This window comes from Salmo salar, chromosome 19 (genome assembly GCF_965601325.2).
Source record: "Salmo salar chromosome 19, fSalSal1, whole genome shotgun sequence".
In the NCBI taxonomy this organism is placed as follows: Eukaryota; Metazoa; Chordata; class Actinopteri; order Salmoniformes; family Salmonidae; genus Salmo; species Salmo salar.
The window spans coordinates 50036573-50055150 of record NC_138309.1 but is presented as its reverse complement, the minus strand read 5'-3'; positions in this window follow the sequence as shown (position 1 = coordinate 50055150).

Genomic DNA, 18578 nt, shown 5'->3' with positions numbered 1-18578 from the left:
TCTATTTGGACGACCCATTTGTGACCAAGCTTTAACTTCCTGACTGATGTCTTGAGATGTGCTTAAATATATCCACATAATTTTCCCTCCTCATGATGCCATCTATTTTGTGAAGTGCACCAGTCCCTTCTGCAGCAAAGCACACCCACAACATGGTGCTGCCACCCCCATGCTTTACGGTTGGGATGGTATTCTTTGGCTTGCAAGCCTCCCCCTTTTACCGCCAAACATAACGATGGTCATTATGGCCAAACAATTCTATTTTTGTTTCATCAGACCAGAGGACATTTCTCCAAAAAGTACGAACTTTGTCCCCAAGTGCAGTTGCAAACCGTAGTCTGTCTTTTTTATGGCAGTTTTGGAGCAGTGGCTTCTTCCTTGCTGAGCGGCCTTTCAGGTTATGTCAATATAGGACTCGTTTTACTGTGGATATAGATACCTTTGTACCTGTTTCCTCCAGCATCTTCACAAGGTCCTTTGCTGTTGTTCTGGGATTGATTTGCACTTTTCGCACCAAAGTACGTTCATCTCTAGGAGACAGAACGCGTCTCCTTCCTGAGCGGTATGATGGCTGCGTGGTCCCATGATGTTTATACTTGCGTATTATTGTATGTACAGATAAATGTGGTACCTTCAGTCATTTGGAAATTGCTCCCAAGGATGAACCGGACTTGTGGAGGTGTACAATTGTTTTTCTGATTTCTTTTGTAGGAGCTGTTTAATCTCACTCAATCCTGGTCCTGCTGTTGGGCCCTGTGGAGTGGAGGGGGGCCAGGTCTGGGCCGTGGGGCTTCCTCTTTGGTCTGGTATTGGTGCTGGTCTGGTCTGGTGCGGGGTAGTAGGCTGAGCCCGGTCCAGTCTGGCAAAGTCTGGTACATGTTTTCCTGGTCCTTGTCAAGGTCCTCAAAAATGTGGATTTACCTTCCCTTGCAGATGCCTTTCTTTGTGATATAGCTGAAATGCCTGGTTACAGCTGTATGCCAGGCAGTAGTGTGGTCTGTGTAAAATAACAGGTTTGTAACAGTCCTGTTTTGTGGGTTTCTGGGTTCTCCCTCAGAATTCTGTGTTTAAAATTGATTCTTCCCTTCTCTGATTTGATTTCTGCTGGAGGGGGGGGGGGTCTCAGTCGCTGCTGGTGCTGGTGCTGCTAGAGCTGCCTCAAGTGGCCATGTTGCTATGGTTAACACCAGTAAACAGTTGGAGCTAGAGTAAACTAGCTGACAAATTTGAATTTGGATAGCTAGCACAGTTAACATTGGCCTTTTAACTCACTCTCTGTCAATCTTTTCCTCCTGTGTTGATCTTCAGTTGTACAATTTGATTACCTATATATTTTTTGCTAATTCTCTTAACAACCAGAAAGTTACAACAAGTCAGGAGCTGTTGTTCTGCATGACTTCTCTCTCTCTCTCTCAATTCTTTTATTTTTTTTGGACTTCTCTCTCTCTCTCTCTCTCTCTAACTCTCCCCATATATCTTTCTCTCTCTTTCTCTCTCTCTGTCTCTCTCTCTCTCTCTAACTCCACCCATATCTCTCTCTCTATCTCTCCCCATATCTCGCTCGCTCGCTCTCTAACTCTACCCATCTCTCTGTCTCTCTCTCAATTCAATTCAAGGGGCTTTATTGACATGGGAAACATATGTTAACATTGCCAAAGCAAGTGAAGTAGATAATATACAAAAGTGAAATAAACAATAAAAATGAACAGTAAACATTACACTCACAGAAGTTCCAAACGAATAAAGACATTACAAATGTCATATTATGTATATATACAGTGTTGTAACGATGTACAAATGGTTAAAGTACAAAAGGGAAAATAAATAAGTATAAATATGGTGGTATTAACAATGGTGTTTTTTCTTCACTGGTTGCCCTTTTCTTGTGGCAACAAGTCACAAATATTGCTGCTGTGATGGCACACTGTGGTATTTCACCCAGTAAATATGGGAGTTTATCAAAATCGGGTTTGTTTTCAAATTGTTTGTGGATCTGTGTAATCTGAGGGAAATATGTGTCTCTAATATGGTCACACATCGGAAAGTTTAGGAAGTGCAGCTCAGTTTCCACCTCATTTTGTGGGCAGTGTGCACATAGCCTGTCTTCTCTTGAGAGCCAGGTCTGAGAGCCAGGTCTGCCTTGCTTTCTCAATAGCAAGGCTATGCTCAATGAGTCCGTACATAGTCAAAGCTTTCCTTAAGTTTGGGTCAGTCACAATGGTCAGGTATTCTGTCATTGTGTACTCTCTGTTTAGGGCCAAATAGCATTCTAGTTTGCTCTATTTTTTTGTTAATTTTTTTCGAATGGCTCAAGTAATTGTCTTTTTGTTTTCTCATGATTTGGTTGGGTCTAATTGTGTTGCTGTCCTGGGGTTCTGGGGGTGTGTTTGGGTTTGTGAACAGAGCACCAGGACCAGCTTGCTTAGGGGACTCTTCTCCAGGTTCATCTCTCTGTCGGTGATGGCTTTGTTATGGAAGGTTTGGGAATCGCTTCCTTTTAGGTGGTTGTAGAATTTAACGGCTCTTTTCTGGATTTTGATAATTAGCGGGTACCGGCCTAATTCTGCTCTGCATGCATTATTTGGTGTTTTACGTTGTACACAGAGGACATTTTTGCAGAATTCTGCATGCACAGTCTGAATTTGGTGTTTGTCCCATTTTGTGAATTCTTGGTTGGTGAGCGGACCCCAGACCTCACAACCATAAAGGGCAATCGGTTCTTTAACTCATTCAATTTATGTTCCTTTTGATGGCATAGAATGCCCTTCTTGCCTTGTCTCTCAGATCGTTCACAGCTTTTTGGAAGTTACCTGTGGCGCTGATGTTTAGGCCAAGGTATGTATAGTTTTTTGTGTGCTCTAGGGCAATGGTGTCTAGATGGAATTTGTATTTGTGGTCCTGGCGACTGGACCTTTTTTGGAACACCATTATTTTGGTCTTACTAAGATTTACTGTCAGGGCCCAGGTCTGGCAGAATCTGTGCAGAATATCTAGGTGCTGCTGTAGGCCCCCATTGGTTGGTGACAGAAGCACCAGTGTAAGGAAGTCTGTGTGTAGCTGGTGTATAGGAGTCAGGCGCAGGACAGCAGATATGAGTAAATAACCATATTTTACTCAACATGTAATAAATGCAATACAAAAACAGAGCCCACAATAACGGACCTTCCTACATAGAAACAATCACTCACAAACAAACATGGGGGAACAGAGGGTTAAATAATGAACAGATAATTGGGGGATTGAAACCAGGTGTGTAAGTGTCGTGACGTTGTATTAGTTAATGTGACGACTGTTGCTCATCGAATGATTAACGGTTTATAATTGCGTGATTAAATTAATTAAGCAATGAATCAAGCAATTATTAACTCATCAACCTGGGGCACCATGGGAACAGTATTTTGATTGAGTTTCTATTTCCCAAATTAACTCAAAGGATATCAGAATATCGATTTTACAACAGTCGCTAAATTAATCAATTTCCTCTACAGTCTCATTCTGAACGTCGCATAATCCGGGAATCTGCACGGACCCGGGCTTCACCAATGAGTTTACCACACCAATCTTAGTTGATTATTTATTTACTAGCAAGCTAAAATGATGATACACATACACAAAACACAGTCTAGCTATTGATTAGGACTTAGTATAACGGGCCAACACACTATGGCGCGTGTTACCCAAAATGGGGATTTAAAAGAGAGAGAAATCAAGAAAGTACACGAGAGAAATATACATTTGGGTTCATTTGTCAGCCATGCTTATTTAAACCTAGCCTTGCCCCGAACTGCCGCTCTTATGGGTCAGAATATAATGATGTAATTACATGTTGGAGGTCTCAGGTGGGAAGCTCCGCGTGTGTCGTTTAGGCTTCTCAATGACGCACTTCTCCGGCGCAACTCTCTGGTTGTCCTCACGATGTCAGTGTCCTTCTTGGCTAAGTGGTCTGATCCCTCGCCCTTGATCTGAAAGGGGTCTTCTGAGGACAGACAGCTCTGTAGCTCAGAGCTCACAGCTTCGGACTCGAACGGTGTATATACCACGATTCAATGGAGAGTGTGGTTCGGCTTGAATTCACCCGCTTAGACAGCTACTCGTCCGTAGCCGGAGAAAAGATTTCTTTGTCTTCAACCTTGTGTTTCGTTTTGGGGTTCGTTGACTTTGTTGGACCTTAGCTGCAGCTTGGGGTCACTTAGTCTCCATGTTAATTCTTCACTCTCCTGTCTTATACCCTAGGGTCAGAAGTGGGCGTAACCGCCTTTAGGGCAATTCTCTGGGCGGACCAAGTAAAGGGGCAAGGCCTAGATTTGACAAAAATCCTATTTTAGACACTACCTTCACATCTCATCTTTACCAAAACATTCTCTTTGATTTGGATATTTTCCACACAACGTACAATGTTTAAACATCAGGCATATACTGGGAAAACTCTTAAAGGTACAATGTTTTCATAATAACGTCATCTCTTAACCTTTAATAACAATTCAAAAGTTACATACATTTTCATATTCCACCTCTCGTCATGACCACCATTGTGGCTGACGGAAACCATTGTTCCAAAGTCCCTTTATTGCATGTTTTAATGTTCTGAGGCCAGTTCTCCATAGTGAGAGGACAAAGGAATTTCTCAGTGGCCTAAGGTTTATTATGGCGTGAGGGGTCATAAAACCCCCACATCTTCAGACCCCTAGATCTCTCCTCCTCTGTTGGGGTTTTGGGAGATAATCTGTAGGGTGGTGGTCTCCTGTACCCTGACCTGATCAGGACAGTCATGACATAACACAAAGACAAAACAAATGGAAAATGAAAAGTGGATCGGAGGTGGCTAGAAGGCCGGTGATGTCGACCGTCGAACGCCGCCCGAACAAGGAGAGGGACCGACTTCGGCGGAAGTCGTGACAGTACCCGACCTCTGGGACCCGGAGGACGAGACACAGGGCGATCTGGATGGAAACGGTGGAACTCCCACAGGAACGAAGGGTCCAAGACGTCCTCCACCGGCACCCAGCATCTCTCCTCTGGACCGTACCCCTCCCACTCCACGAGGTACTGAAGGCCCCTCGCCCGACGCCTCGAGTCCAGGATGGCTCGAACAGCATACGCCGGGACCCCCTCGATGTCCAGAGGGGGCGGAGGAACCTCCCGCACCTCACACTCCTGGAGTGGACCAGCCACCACCGGCCTGAGGAGAGACACATGGAACGAGGGATTAATACGGTAATCTGATGGAAGCTGTAACCTGTAGCATACCTTGTTCAGTCTCCTCAGGACTTTGAATGGCCCCACAAACCTCACACCCAGCTTCCGACAGGGCAGGTGGAGGGGCAGGTTTCAGGGCGAGAGCCAGACCCGGTCCCCCAATGCGAACACCGGGGCCTCACTGCGGTGGCGGTCGGCGCTCGCCTTCTGCCACCTCACGGCCCGTTGCAGGTGCAAATGGGCGGCATCCCAGGTCTCCTCTGAGCGCTTAAACCATTCGTCCACCGCAGGAGCTTCGATTTGGCTCTGATGCCACGGTGCCAGAACCGGCTGATACCCCAGTACGCACTGGAAAGGAGAGAGGTTAGTGGAGGAGTGGCGGAGTGAGTTTTGGGCCATCTCTGCCCAGGGGATGAACGCTGCCCACTCCCCCGGCCAATCCTGGCAATATGACCGCAGAAACCTACCCACATCCTGATTTACTCTTTCCACCTGCCCGTTACTCTCGGGGTGAAAACCTGAGGTGAGGCTGACCGAGAACTCCAGACGTTCCATGAACGCTCTCCAGACCCTGGATGTGAAATGGGGACCCCGATCAGAGACTATATCCTCAGGCACCCCCTAGTGCCGGAAGACGTGGTGTTGCCCTGTGATGGAGGAAGATCTGTCCGGAAGTCCACCGACAGGTGCGACCACGGCCGTTGTGGAACGGGTAGGGGTTGTAACTTCCCTCTGGGCAGGTGCCTGGGAGCCTTGCACTGGGCACACACCGAGCAGGAGGAAACATAAACCCTCACATCCTTGGCCAAGGTGGACCACCAGTACTTTCTGCTAAGGAAACGCACCGTCCGACCGATGCCAGGGTGACCAGAGGAGGGTGGCGTGTGGGCCCAATAGATCAAACGGTTGTGGACAGCAGACGGAACGTACAGGCACCCAGCTGGACACTCGGGGGGATTGGGCTCTGTGTGTGACGCCCGCTCTATGTCCGCGTCCAACTCCCACACCACCGGTGCCACCAGGCAAGAGGCCGGAAGTATGGGAGTGTGATCCATGGACCGCTCCTCTTTGTCATACATCCGGGACAGTGCGTCTGCCTTAGCATTCTGGGAACCTGGTCTGTAGGACAGAGTGAAAACAACACGGGTAAAGAACATGGCCCACCTTGTCTGGTGAGGGTTCAGTCTCCTCGCCGCCCGGATGTACTCCAGATTGCGGTGGTCCGTCCAGATGAGAAAAGGGTGTTTAGCCCCCTCAAGTCAATGTCTCCACGCCTTCAGAGCCTTGACAACAGCCAACAGCTCCCGGTCCCCCACATCATAGTTTCGCTCCGCCGGGCTGAGCTTCTTTGAAAAGAAAGCACAGGGGCGGAGCTTTGGTGGCGTGCCCGAGCGCTGAGAGAGCACGGCTCCTATCCCAGCCTCAGACGCATCCACCTCCACTATGAACACCAAAGAGGGATCCGGATGAGCCAGCACGGGAGCCGAGGTAAATAGAGCCTTTAGGTGACCAAAAGCCCTATCCACCTAAACCGACCACTGCAGCCGCACCGGTCCTCCCTTCAGCAGTGAGGTAATGGGAGCTGCTACCTGACCAAAACCGCAGATAAACCTCCGGTAGTAGTTGGCAAACCCTAGAAACCTCTGTACTTCCTTTACCGTGGTGGGAGTCGGCCAATTACGCACGGCTGAAATGCGGTCACTCTCCATCTCCACCCCTGAAGTGGAAATGCGATACAGACATTTCTCAGCCTTGATGTACAGGTCATGCTCCAACAGTCGACCAAGCACCCTGCGCACCAGGGACACATGCTCGGCACGTGTAGCGGAATATATCAAAATGTCGTCGATATACACCACTACACCCTGCCCGTGCAGGGCCCGGAAAATCTCATCAACAAAGGCCTGGAAGACTGATGGAGCATTCATCAACCCGTACGGCATGACGAGGTACTCATAGTGCCCAGAGGTGGTACTAAATGCTGTCTTCCACTTGTCCCCCTCCCGGATACGCACCAGGTTGTAAGCGCTCCTGAGATCCAATTTTGTGAAGAAGCGCACCCCGTGCATTGACTCGATCGCACCGGCGATGAGAGGCAGCGGGTAGCTGTACTTCACAGTGATCTGATTGATACCTCGATAGTCAATACACGGGCGCAGACCCCCATCCTTCTTCTTCACAAAAAAGAAACTCGAGGAGGCAGGTGAAGTGGAGGGCCGAATGTATCCCTGCCCCAGGGATTCGGAGACATATGTTTCCATAGCCACCGTCTCCTCCAGTGACAGAGGATACACGTGACTCCTGGGAAGTGCTGCGTCTACCAGGAGATTTATCGCACAATCCCCCCGTCGATGAGGTGGTAATTTAGTCGCCCACTTCTTACAGAAGGCGAGAGCCAAATCGGTATATTCTGAGGCGATGCGCACGGTGGAGACCTGGTCTGGACTTTCCACCGTAGTCGCACCGATGGAAACCCCCACACACCTCCCTAAGCCCTCTCGTGACCACCCCTTGAGAGCCCTCTGTTGCCACGAAATAGTGGGGTCGTGACAGGCCAACCAGGGTAGGCCCAGCACCACAGGAAACGCAGGAGAATCAATATGGAAGAGACTGATTCTCTCCTTATGACCCTCCTGCGTAACCATGTCTAGTGGAGTGGTGGCCTCCCTAATCAGCGCTGACCCTAATGGGCGACTATCTAGTGCGTGCACAGGGAAGGGCATATGCACAGGAACAAGGGGGATTCCTAAACTATGGGCAAAGGAACGGTCAATAAAATTCCCAGCTGCGCCTGAATCTACAAGCGCCTTATGCTGGGAATGCGGGGAAACTCAGGAAATGAAATAAACACATACATGTGAGCAACAGGGGGCTCTGGGTGAGCCTGGTGTCGACTCACCTGGGGTGACACGATAGTTCCCTACCTGCTGCCTCGACTCCCTGAGGAACCCCCCCAGCACCGACCACCAGTGTGCCCTCTGCGGCCACAGATGGTGCAGGGAATGGCCCCTCCTCCGGTCATCCTAAGTGCAGCACCTCCCAGCTCCATGGGCGTCAGAGCGAAGGTGCTGGGGGATGGAACTGACAGGCCCCGATCCGGACGTCCGCGGGCAGTCAGCAGGTTGTCCAGCCCGATGGACATGTCCACCAGCTGGTCCAATGTGAGGGTGGTGTCTCGGCAGGCCAACTCCCGTAGTGATTGATCAGGGCCCTGTCGTTCCATCCCGCGCTGGCAGCCAGGGTCCGGAAGTCCAATACAAAATCCTGCGTGCTCCTCATCCCCTGCCTTAGGTGGAACAGTCGTTCACCTGCCGCACGACCCTCAGGCGGGTGGTCGAAAACAGCCGAAAGGCGGGTGAACTCTGCGTAATGGTCCAACGCCGCGTCTCCCTCACTCCATACGGTGTTGGCCCACTCCAGGGCTTTGCCTGAGAGGCAGGAGACGAGGGTGGACACGCTCTCACGTCCTGAAGGAGCCGGGTGGATGGTCGCCAGGTAGAGCTCAAGCTGGAGTAGGAACCCCTGGCATCCGGCAGCCGTCCCATCATACTCCTTCGGGAGCGCGAGCCGGATCCCACTGGAACCGGGTGAAGGAGGGGTGGACAGTGGGACCTGCTGTAGTGGGGCTGGTGGAGGCACTGGACGACCTCCTCCTCTCTCCCAAAGATCCATCTTCTGCAGCACGCGACCCATGGCGGTGCCCAGATGTTGCAATATGGTTGTGTGCTGCTGGACGCGCTCCTCTATTTCTGAAGGGAGGGCGTCTGTTCCTGCTGACTCCATTCTTTCGGGTGAGTGATTCTGCAAGGAAGTCTGTGTGTAGCTGGTGTATAGGAGTCAGGCGCAGGACAGCAGATATGAGTAAAAAAACATATTTTACTCAACAAATAATAAATGCAAGACAAAAACAGAGCCCACAATAACGGACCTTCCTACATAGAAACAATCACTCACAAACAAACATGAGGGAACAGAGGGTTAAACAATGAACAGGTAATTGGGGTTTTGAAACCAGGTGTGTAAGACAAAGACAAAACAAATGGAAAATGAAAAGTGGATCGGAGGTGGCTAGAAGGCCGGTGACGTCGACTGACGAACGCCACCCGAACAAGGAGAGGGACCGACTTCGGCGGAAGTCGTGACAACCAGATCATCAGCAAACAGTAGACATTTGACTTCAGATTCTAGTAGGGTGAGGCCAGGTGCTGCAGACTTTTCTAGTGCCCGCGTCAATTTGTTGATATACATGTTGAAGAGTTGTGTGTGTGTGTGTGTGCGAGTGCGAGTGTGAGTGCGTGTGTGGAGCAGGGATGTGATTGTGCATGTGTTATTAAACACCTGTCCAGTTTGTGATGCCAGTTTGTGAGTGCGTGTGCGCGTGCGCGTGCGCGTGTGTGTGTGCGAGTGCGAGTCTGAGTGTGCGTGTGTGGAGCAGGGATGTGATTGTGCATGTGTTATTAAACACCACTCTCTCTCTCTCTCTCTCTCTCTCACACACACACTCACACACACGCACACGCGATGTGCTGTTGGCGTGGTGTGTCTGTATGTAATGAGTGACTGCTTAATCCATCTCTGTGATCTCTGGTCATCAGAAACACCTTCATAATCACATTTCCTGTCTCTTTGTTCTAACAGAGACCAAATGTCCCAATGTCCCAATGCTGGACTATAGTTGTTTTGGTGTGAAAATTAAAAACAAGACAAAAAAATAAGATTGTAAGAGTTTTTAGATTACAACTGTCATCAGATATATCCTTTCAACCTCTCTTTCAAGCCTGTCTTTTCTAAGCCTCTCCTTTTATATGTCTTTGAAGCTCTGTACCATTCTCTTCCTGTCCCTGCAGTTGCTCACCACTAGTTATTGTAAACGGTGTCTGAAAGTTCCAGAGTAAAGACTGTCATTTCCCTGACTAACACGGACATGAACAACCTGGGCCAGAATTCAATCATCTCTTGCACCCTGTTCAATCCCATCAGATGTCAACAGTCCAAAATCTGCATATACCACTGGATTATTACAAATATTTTAAGCACATCCTTATCCAAAGAAATGTTCTAAACTGATATGAACTTGGTTGTCTGGTAGCTTTCTGTTCATTCTGACAGTGGGTGTGACAACAAGAACTCACGGTTTGACCAATTAGACTTCAGATTTGGACGTTTAGCCACATTTCTCCAAACGTTAAATTTTGTAGTTGCTCCAAAACGTAAACTTTTGAGGTGTTTTGGACACCCTGGTGTTGCTCCTCCTGCTGTGGCTCCTCCTGCATTAATTCGGAAATGGTTACATTAAGGGATTAAGTGGGGGGGAAAAAAGAACTCAGATTTAACACAAGACCCTCAAAAGCCAGAGCTCACTGCCACATGCTTCCCAACCGAAACAGTTTAGTACAGTTCGTGCATATATTATGTTGATATTTTGTGATGTTTTTGTTCGTTTTGGAGTTCGGTTACGGTTTTGTCGGGTGTTCGGGCAAACTTTACAGGTGACTCGAGTTTCTGCTTCTTGTCAATTCAGCCCGAAACTCAGTATGGATTCAACATGGCGAACGACAACTTCGAGCATTGATTGACCGAGGAGGTACACATGTACCGTTCACCAGTACGATTCTAGCCAATTCATGGAGGTAGATTGCGGAGACGCTGGGGTCCGACCCAACCACTTGTTCAAAAAAGTGGTGTAAGGTTTGCGACAAGTTTGTTAAGGCAAGGCAATGAAAAGAAACAAGGGTCACAGTGGAGATGCCAGTGGAAAGGCTACTCCACTGTGGAGATGCCGGTGGAAAGGCTACTCCACTGTGGAGATGCCGGTGGAAAGGCTACTCCACTGTGGAGATGCCAGTGGAAAGACTACTGCAGAAATATTGTTGATTGCTTGTTCGGCACGTGAAGCATGGGAAGACTGAAAGCAACATGCCGTCTTCACCAAAGGATGGGGTAGGTTTTTGTTTTTTCTATTGTAGTCAACAAAAAGAGTAGCCATATTTTGCTAACATAGCTCTAGCTACTTGGCTGGCTAGTGGCTACCTAGCCTAGCAGCATACTAATGCAGGGAAAGTGGCTAGCTAGCCTAGCAGCATACTAGTGCAGGGAAAGCAAACCAACCAACTAAACTTAAGATCTTTTGATCAAACAATTTTGTCATAGAAGGTAAATCATAAGCTTCCCACATTGGTAACAACACAGTCAAAGTTTGGTAGCAAGGTCCAGCTAGTCAAAATGTTGCACATTTTTGAGCAGAGTTGAGTAGCTAGGCCAGGCGTTTGCAACATTATATAGTCTATTGTAGTCTTGGTTACTTATATTTGATGTTCATTAATGTTTTGGATATGTGTACTAAATAGCCCTCTACTTTTTTATCTTCATGCACAAACACCAGCGAATGGAGACAGCACCTGGTTTTGTTCTCTGCGCCCCAGCACCGCCTCTTCACCGGCCCCAAACACTACTTCTGCCCCCACAGTACTGACTGGTGATCGGCCCCCAGCCCATCTCCCACACTGAGTTGCAGTGCAAAATTAGAAACATCCAGGACCAGGGAAGCTCTATCCTGGGCCCACCTCCAAGACCTACTCCACTGGCCTGTTCCTCAGCTACGCCACAAAAGATTGAAGACGTATCAGACTTTAATCTGATCCCCATTCCTCTCTTCTGTTGTCCTTTTTCCTCCTCACCATGTACACGGTTCTCCAGACACTCCTAATGTCCCCCCTCTTCTCCTCACCATGTACACGGTTCTCCAGACACTCCTAATGTCCCCCCTCTTCTCCTCACCATGTACACGGTTCTCCAGACACTCCTAATGTCCCCCCTCTTCTCCTCACCATGTACACGGTTCTCCAGACACTCCTAATGTCCCCCCTCTTCTCCTCACCATGTACACGGTTCTCCAGACACTCCTAATGTCCCCCCTCTTCTCCTCACCATGTACACGGTTCTCCAGACACTCCTAATGTCCCCCCTCTTCTCCTCACCATGTACACGGTTCTCCAGACACTCCTAATGTCCCCCCTCTTTTCCTCACCATGCACACGGTTCTCCAGACACTCCTAATGTCCCCCGCCCTCTCGTCATCCTCTCCACAGGGTCCTGGACCCTATAGCTGATTTCCTGGATGAACTCTCGCCAAAACTCTGGGAGGAATTTGATCACCAGCTGCATGAGTTCCTGCATGACTTCACGAAGAGGATATGGGCCGAACAACTTGGCACTTTTCTTTTATTCCAAAGACACTTTTGTTATTTACATGTCTGCTCATAAAACACTGTTTTACTATTGTTCTGAAATATTTATACTCCAAAAGATGTAACTACTCTGACACATTTTACTCCATAGACACTTGTTTACACGTCTGTTCTCAGCAGACACTTTTGTATTGTGGTTTTACTTTCAGAAGCAAGAATAAAGGTTTATTAGTAAAATAAAGGTTTATTTGTGATCTATTTGAACATCACGTGCTGACAACGTAGAGAAGAGCTGTGTGCCACAGACTCTATTGGCTTTACTTGTGGTTCAGGTCAATCTAAATTACTACACCGAGACGACCCAGAATCAGGTAAAATTTTATTAACAAGATTAAAACTTTATTGGTTCTCACAGTGCACACAAAGAACTGAGTATGTGCATCCATCAAGAGTCCTCATCCTTGCAGCCATGATGCCCAATGCATTGTCTGACTCTCTGACAATGAGAGTGGTGGTAGTTCCAGGTACGCCCAGGTTCATTGAGCTGGACATCTGTGAATGAGAGGTAACAACAGAATGTCATATATATATATATTTGGTTAATAAAAACATACAATTTTCCAGGAACCATATTCCAAAAGCCTTGATAAAATGGCACTTCTCATATTGAGGTGACATACATGTACTGTATGCAGTAACAATGGAAATTAGAAACAGAAAAAGTTACATTGATTCTATCAACATACAATACCTGGATAAGGGCGCATAGGATTCTCATGTAGGGGGAAAACTGCATCTCCCAGGAAACGTACCTGGCGTTGTGGTACCTGTCTGGCAGTAGTAAATCCAGCTGGCGGTGGTAAATCTTTTGTTGCAGTTTGGAACCAAAAGAACTCTTGAAACACTCCACCATATCTCTCTCGGCTGTACGCCCCTACATCCACAATAGTGGACCTGTAGCGGGCATCTTCTCTGTCTCCAAATCTGGCCTATTATATGTGTTTCTATGCACTTCACATCTAGCAGATCCCGGGCAAAATGCACAAATGACATTTTCCCGCCAGTCAAGTGTCTCTATGTGTACACCATTTCGTTGTTCCACACGTGTTTTCCTTGTTTGGGTGTGTCGTCACTTCCGTGTTTGGCTGTAGATCGCTATTTCCATCTGATTGCCTTCTACTGCCCCGGGGGGATATTGTTTGGCCTTCGATGGCTATGACCAGCTGATCGGGAGCTTGCGAGCACACTCGTTCAGTTTGGCAAGCCAACTTCTGCTAACCCACAGCCGAACTGAAGCATGCTGACGCCATCCCCGTCCACAATACTCTAGCAAAACCCAAGCCTACCTGATGGTAACAGCTCTCACCATTGCCCCCTAGTGGTGGGTTTTAAAAGCATCTCCCAATGTCCTCGGGAACCTGGATGGATGTCCTATTTCGAAGTAAATCTTGAGTGACCTGTCAGGAGTTTGAGGGAGGGAGTGAGTGTGTGTGTGTACTGAGAGTGAGTGTGTGTGAGTACTGAGAGTGAGTGTGTGTGAGTGTACGTACTGACTTTGAGTGTGTTTCCAGATTACATCTTGTAGAACCAACAAGCTTTCACAGTCTCCCGTCAGAATTAGACATTCATCCATGTTTCTCAAATGTGAAATGTAGAAGATTTTAAGAATACGTTTAGGCTTTAACTCCAAAATCTTAAGGTTAGGCATTAACTCTGAATGGTTTAGGTAAGGGTTAAGGTTTGGGATAGGCTTAAAACAAAAATACTGACTTGTTTCATGGGTGACCTGTTAATGTCTGATATAGGTCAGGCACCGGTGTCAAAGCAGCTGTGCACACAGCAGTGTGTGTGTGTGTGTGTGTGTGTGCATCGACGCAGGAGGGTGTGAAGATGAAGAGGTGATCACAGTCATGACACAGAAAAAGGGATTACAGAGGATTACACATACACACGTGCACGCACACGCACACACACACACACACACACACACACACACACACACAACACACACACACACACACACACACACACAGAGAACAGGACAGTTTTACACCTGTCAGGTCTAGCTATACCACACTAGCTAGCAGACTGTCAGTGGTGTGGTGTGTGTGTGGTGTGTGTATGTAATGAACTAGAAAGGAGAGAGAGAACAATAGATCATGCTTCAACAAATGCACTGAAGGATTACGTGGTATTATTAGTGTCACGAGACTGAAGGATTACGTGGTATTATTATTGTCACGAGACTGAAGGATTACGTGGTATTATTATTGTCACGAGACTGAAGGATTACGTGGTGTTATTATTGTCACGAGACTGAAGGATTACGTGGTATTATTATCGTCACGAGACTGAAGGATTACGTGGTGTTATTATTGTCACGAGACTGAAGGATTACGTGGTATTATTATCGTCACGAGACTGAAGGATTACGTGGTATTATTATTATTTTTATTTTTTATTTATTTTAATTTTCACCTTTATTAAACCAGGTAAGCTAGTTGAGAACAAGTTCTCATTTACAACTGCGACCTGGCCAAGATAAAGCAAAGCAGTGCGACACAAACAACAACACAGAGTTACACATGGAATAAACAAGCGTACACTCAGTAACACAATAGAAAAAAAAGAAAGTCAATATACAATGTGTGCAAATGGCGTGAGGAGGTAAGGCAATAAATAGGCCATAGTAGCGAAGTAACTACAGTTTAGCAAATTAACACTGGAGTGATAGATGAGCAGATGACGATGTGCAAGTAGAAACACTGGTGTGCAAAAGAGCAGAAAAGTAAATAAAAAAAATATGGGGATGAGGTAGGTAGATTGGGTGGGCTATTTGCAGATGGGCTATGTACAGCTGCAGCAATCGGTTAGCTGCTCAGATAGCTGATGTTTAAAGTTAGTGAGGGAAATATATGTCTCCAGCTTCAGCGATTTTTGCAATTCGTTCCAGTCATTGGCAGCAGAGAACTGGAAGGAAAGGCGGCCAAAGCAGCTGTTGGCTTTGGGGACGAACAGTGAGAGATACCTACTGGAGCACGTGCTACGGGTGGGTGTTGTTATCGTGACTAGTGAGCTGAGATAAGGCAGAGCTTTACCTAGCATAGACTTATAGATGACCTGGAGCCAGTGGGTCTGGCGACGAATATGTAGCGAGGGCCAGCTGACGAGAGCATGCAGGTCGCAGTGGTGGGTGGTATAAGGGGCATTGGTGACAAAAAAGATGGCACTGTGATAGACTGCATACAGTTTGCTGAGTAGAGTATTGTGAGCTATTTTGTAAATGACATCGCCGAAGTCGAGCATCGGTTGGATAGTCAGTTTTACGAGGGTTTGTTTGACGGCGTGAGTGAAGAAGGCTTTGTTGCGAAATAGGAAGCCGATTCTAGATTTCATTTTGGATTGGAGATGTTTAATATGAGTCTGGAAGGAGAGTTTACAGTCTAGCCAGACACCTAGGTATTTGTAGTTGTCCACATATTCTAAGTCAGAACCGTCCAGAGTAGTGATGCTAGTCGGGCGGGCGGGTGCAGTCAGCGAACGGTTGAAAAGCATGCATTTGGTTTCACTAGCGTTTAAGAGCAGTTGGAGGCCACGGAAGGAGAGTTGTATGGCATTGAAGCTCGTTTGGAGGTTAGTTAACACAGTGTCCATAGAGGGGCCAGAGATATACAGAATGGTGTCGTCTGCGTAGAGGTGGATCAGGGAATCACCCGCAGAAAGAGCGACATCGTTGATATATACAGAGAAGAGAGTCGGCCCAAGAATTGAACCCTGTGGTAACCCCATAGAGACTGCCAGAGGTCCAGACAACAGGCCCTCCGATTTGACACACTGAACTCTATCTGAGAAGTAGTTGGTGAACCAGGCGAGGCAATCATTTGAGAAACCAAGACTGTTGAGTCTGCCGATAAGGATATGGGGATTGACAGATTATTATTGTCACGAGACTGAAGGATTACGTGGTATTATTATTGTCACGAGACTGAAGGATTACGTGGTATTATTATTGTCACGAGACTGAAGGATTACGTGGTGTTATTATTGTCACGAGACTGAAGGATTACGTGGTGTTATTATTGTCACGAGACTGAAGGATTACGTGGTATTATTATCGTCACGAGACTGAAGGATTACGTGGTGTTATTATTGTCACGAGACTGAAGGATTACGTGGTATTATTATCGTCACGAGACTGAAGGATTACGTGGTATTATTATTGTCACGAGACTGAAGGATTACGTGGTGTTATTATTGTCACGAGACTGAAGGATTACGTGGTATTATTATCGTCACGAGACTGAAGGATTACGTGGTATTATTATCGTCACGAGACTGAAGGATTACGTGGTATTATTATTGTCACGAGACTGAAGGATTACGTGGTATTATTATTGTCACGAGACTGAAGGATTACTTGGTATTATTATTATTTTTATTTTTTATTTATTTTAATTTTCACCTTTATTAAACCAGGTAAGCTAGTTGAGAACAAGTTCTCATTTACAACTGCGACCTGGCCAAGATAAAGCAAAGCAGTGCGACACAAACAACAACACAGAGTTACACATGGAATAAACAAGCGTACACTCAGTAACACAATAGAAAAAAAAGAAAGTCAATATACAATGTGTGCAAATGGCGTGAGGAGGTAAGGCAATAAATAGGCCATAGTAGCGAAGTAACTACAGTTTAGCAAATTAACACTGGAGTGATAGATGAGCAGATGACGATGTGCAAGTAGAAACACTGGTGTGCAAAAGAGCAGAAAAGTAAATAAAAAAAATATGGGGATGAGGTAGGTAGATTGGGTGGGCTATTTGCAGATGGGCTATGTACAGCTGCAGCAATCGGTTAGCTGCTCAGATAGCTGATGTTTAAAGTTAGTGAGGGAAATATATGTCTCCAGCTTCAGCGATTTTTGCAATTCGTTCCAGTCATTGGCAGCAGAGAACTGGAAGGAAAGGCGGCCAAAGCAGCTGTTGGCTTTGGGGACGAACAGTGAGAGATACCTACTGGAGCACGTGCTACGGGTGGGTGTTGTTATCGTGACTAGTGAGCTGAGATAAGGCAGAGCTTTACCTAGCATAGACTTATAGATGACCTGGAGCCAGTGGGTCTGGCGACGAATATGTAGCGAGGGCCAGCCGACGAGAGCATGCAGGTCGCAGTGGTGGGTGGTATAAGGGGCATTGGTGACAAAAAAGATGGCACTGTGATAGACTGCATACAGTTTGCTGAGTAGAGTATTGTGAGCTATTTTGTAAATGACATCGCCGAAGTCGAGCATCGGTTGGATAGTCAGTTTTACGAGGGTTTGTTTGACGGCGTGAGTGAAGAAGGCTTTGTTGCGAAATAGGAAGCCGATTCTAGATTTCATTTTGGATTGGAGATGTTTAATATGAGTCTGGAAGGAGAGTTTACAGTCTAGCCAGACACCTAGGTATTTGTAGTTGTCCACATATTCTAAGTCAGAACCGTCCAGAGTAGTGATGCTAGTCGGGCGGGCGGGTGCAGTCAGCGAACGGTTGAAAAGCATGCATTTGGTTTCACTAGCGTTTAAGAGCAGTTGGAGGCCACGGAAGGAGAGTTGTATGGCATTGAAGCTCGTTTGGAGGTTAGTTAACACAGTGTCCATAGAGGGGCCAGAGATATACAGAATGGTGTCGTCTGCGTAGAGGTGGATCAGGGAATCACCCGCAGAAAGAGCGACATCGTTGATATATACAGAGAAGAGAGTCGGCCCAAGAATTGAACCCTGTGGTAACCCCATAGAGACTGCCAGAGGTCCAGACAACAGGCCCTCCGATTTGACACACTGAACTCTATCTGAGAAGTAGTTGGTGAACCAGGCGAGGCAATCATTTGAGAAACCAAGACTGTTGAGTCTGCCGATAAGGATATGGGGATTGACAGATTATTATTGTCACGAGACTGAAGGATTACGTGGTATTATTATTGTCACGAGACTGAAGGATTACGTGGTATTATTATTGTCACGAGACTGAAGGATTACGTGGTGTTATTATTGTCACGAGACTGAAGGATTACGTGGTGTTATTATTGTCACGAGACTGAAGGATTACGTGGTGTTATTATTGTCACGAGATTGAAGGATTACGTGGTGTTATTATTGTCACGAGACTGAAGGATTACGTGGTATTATTATTGTCACGAGACTGAAGGATTACGTGG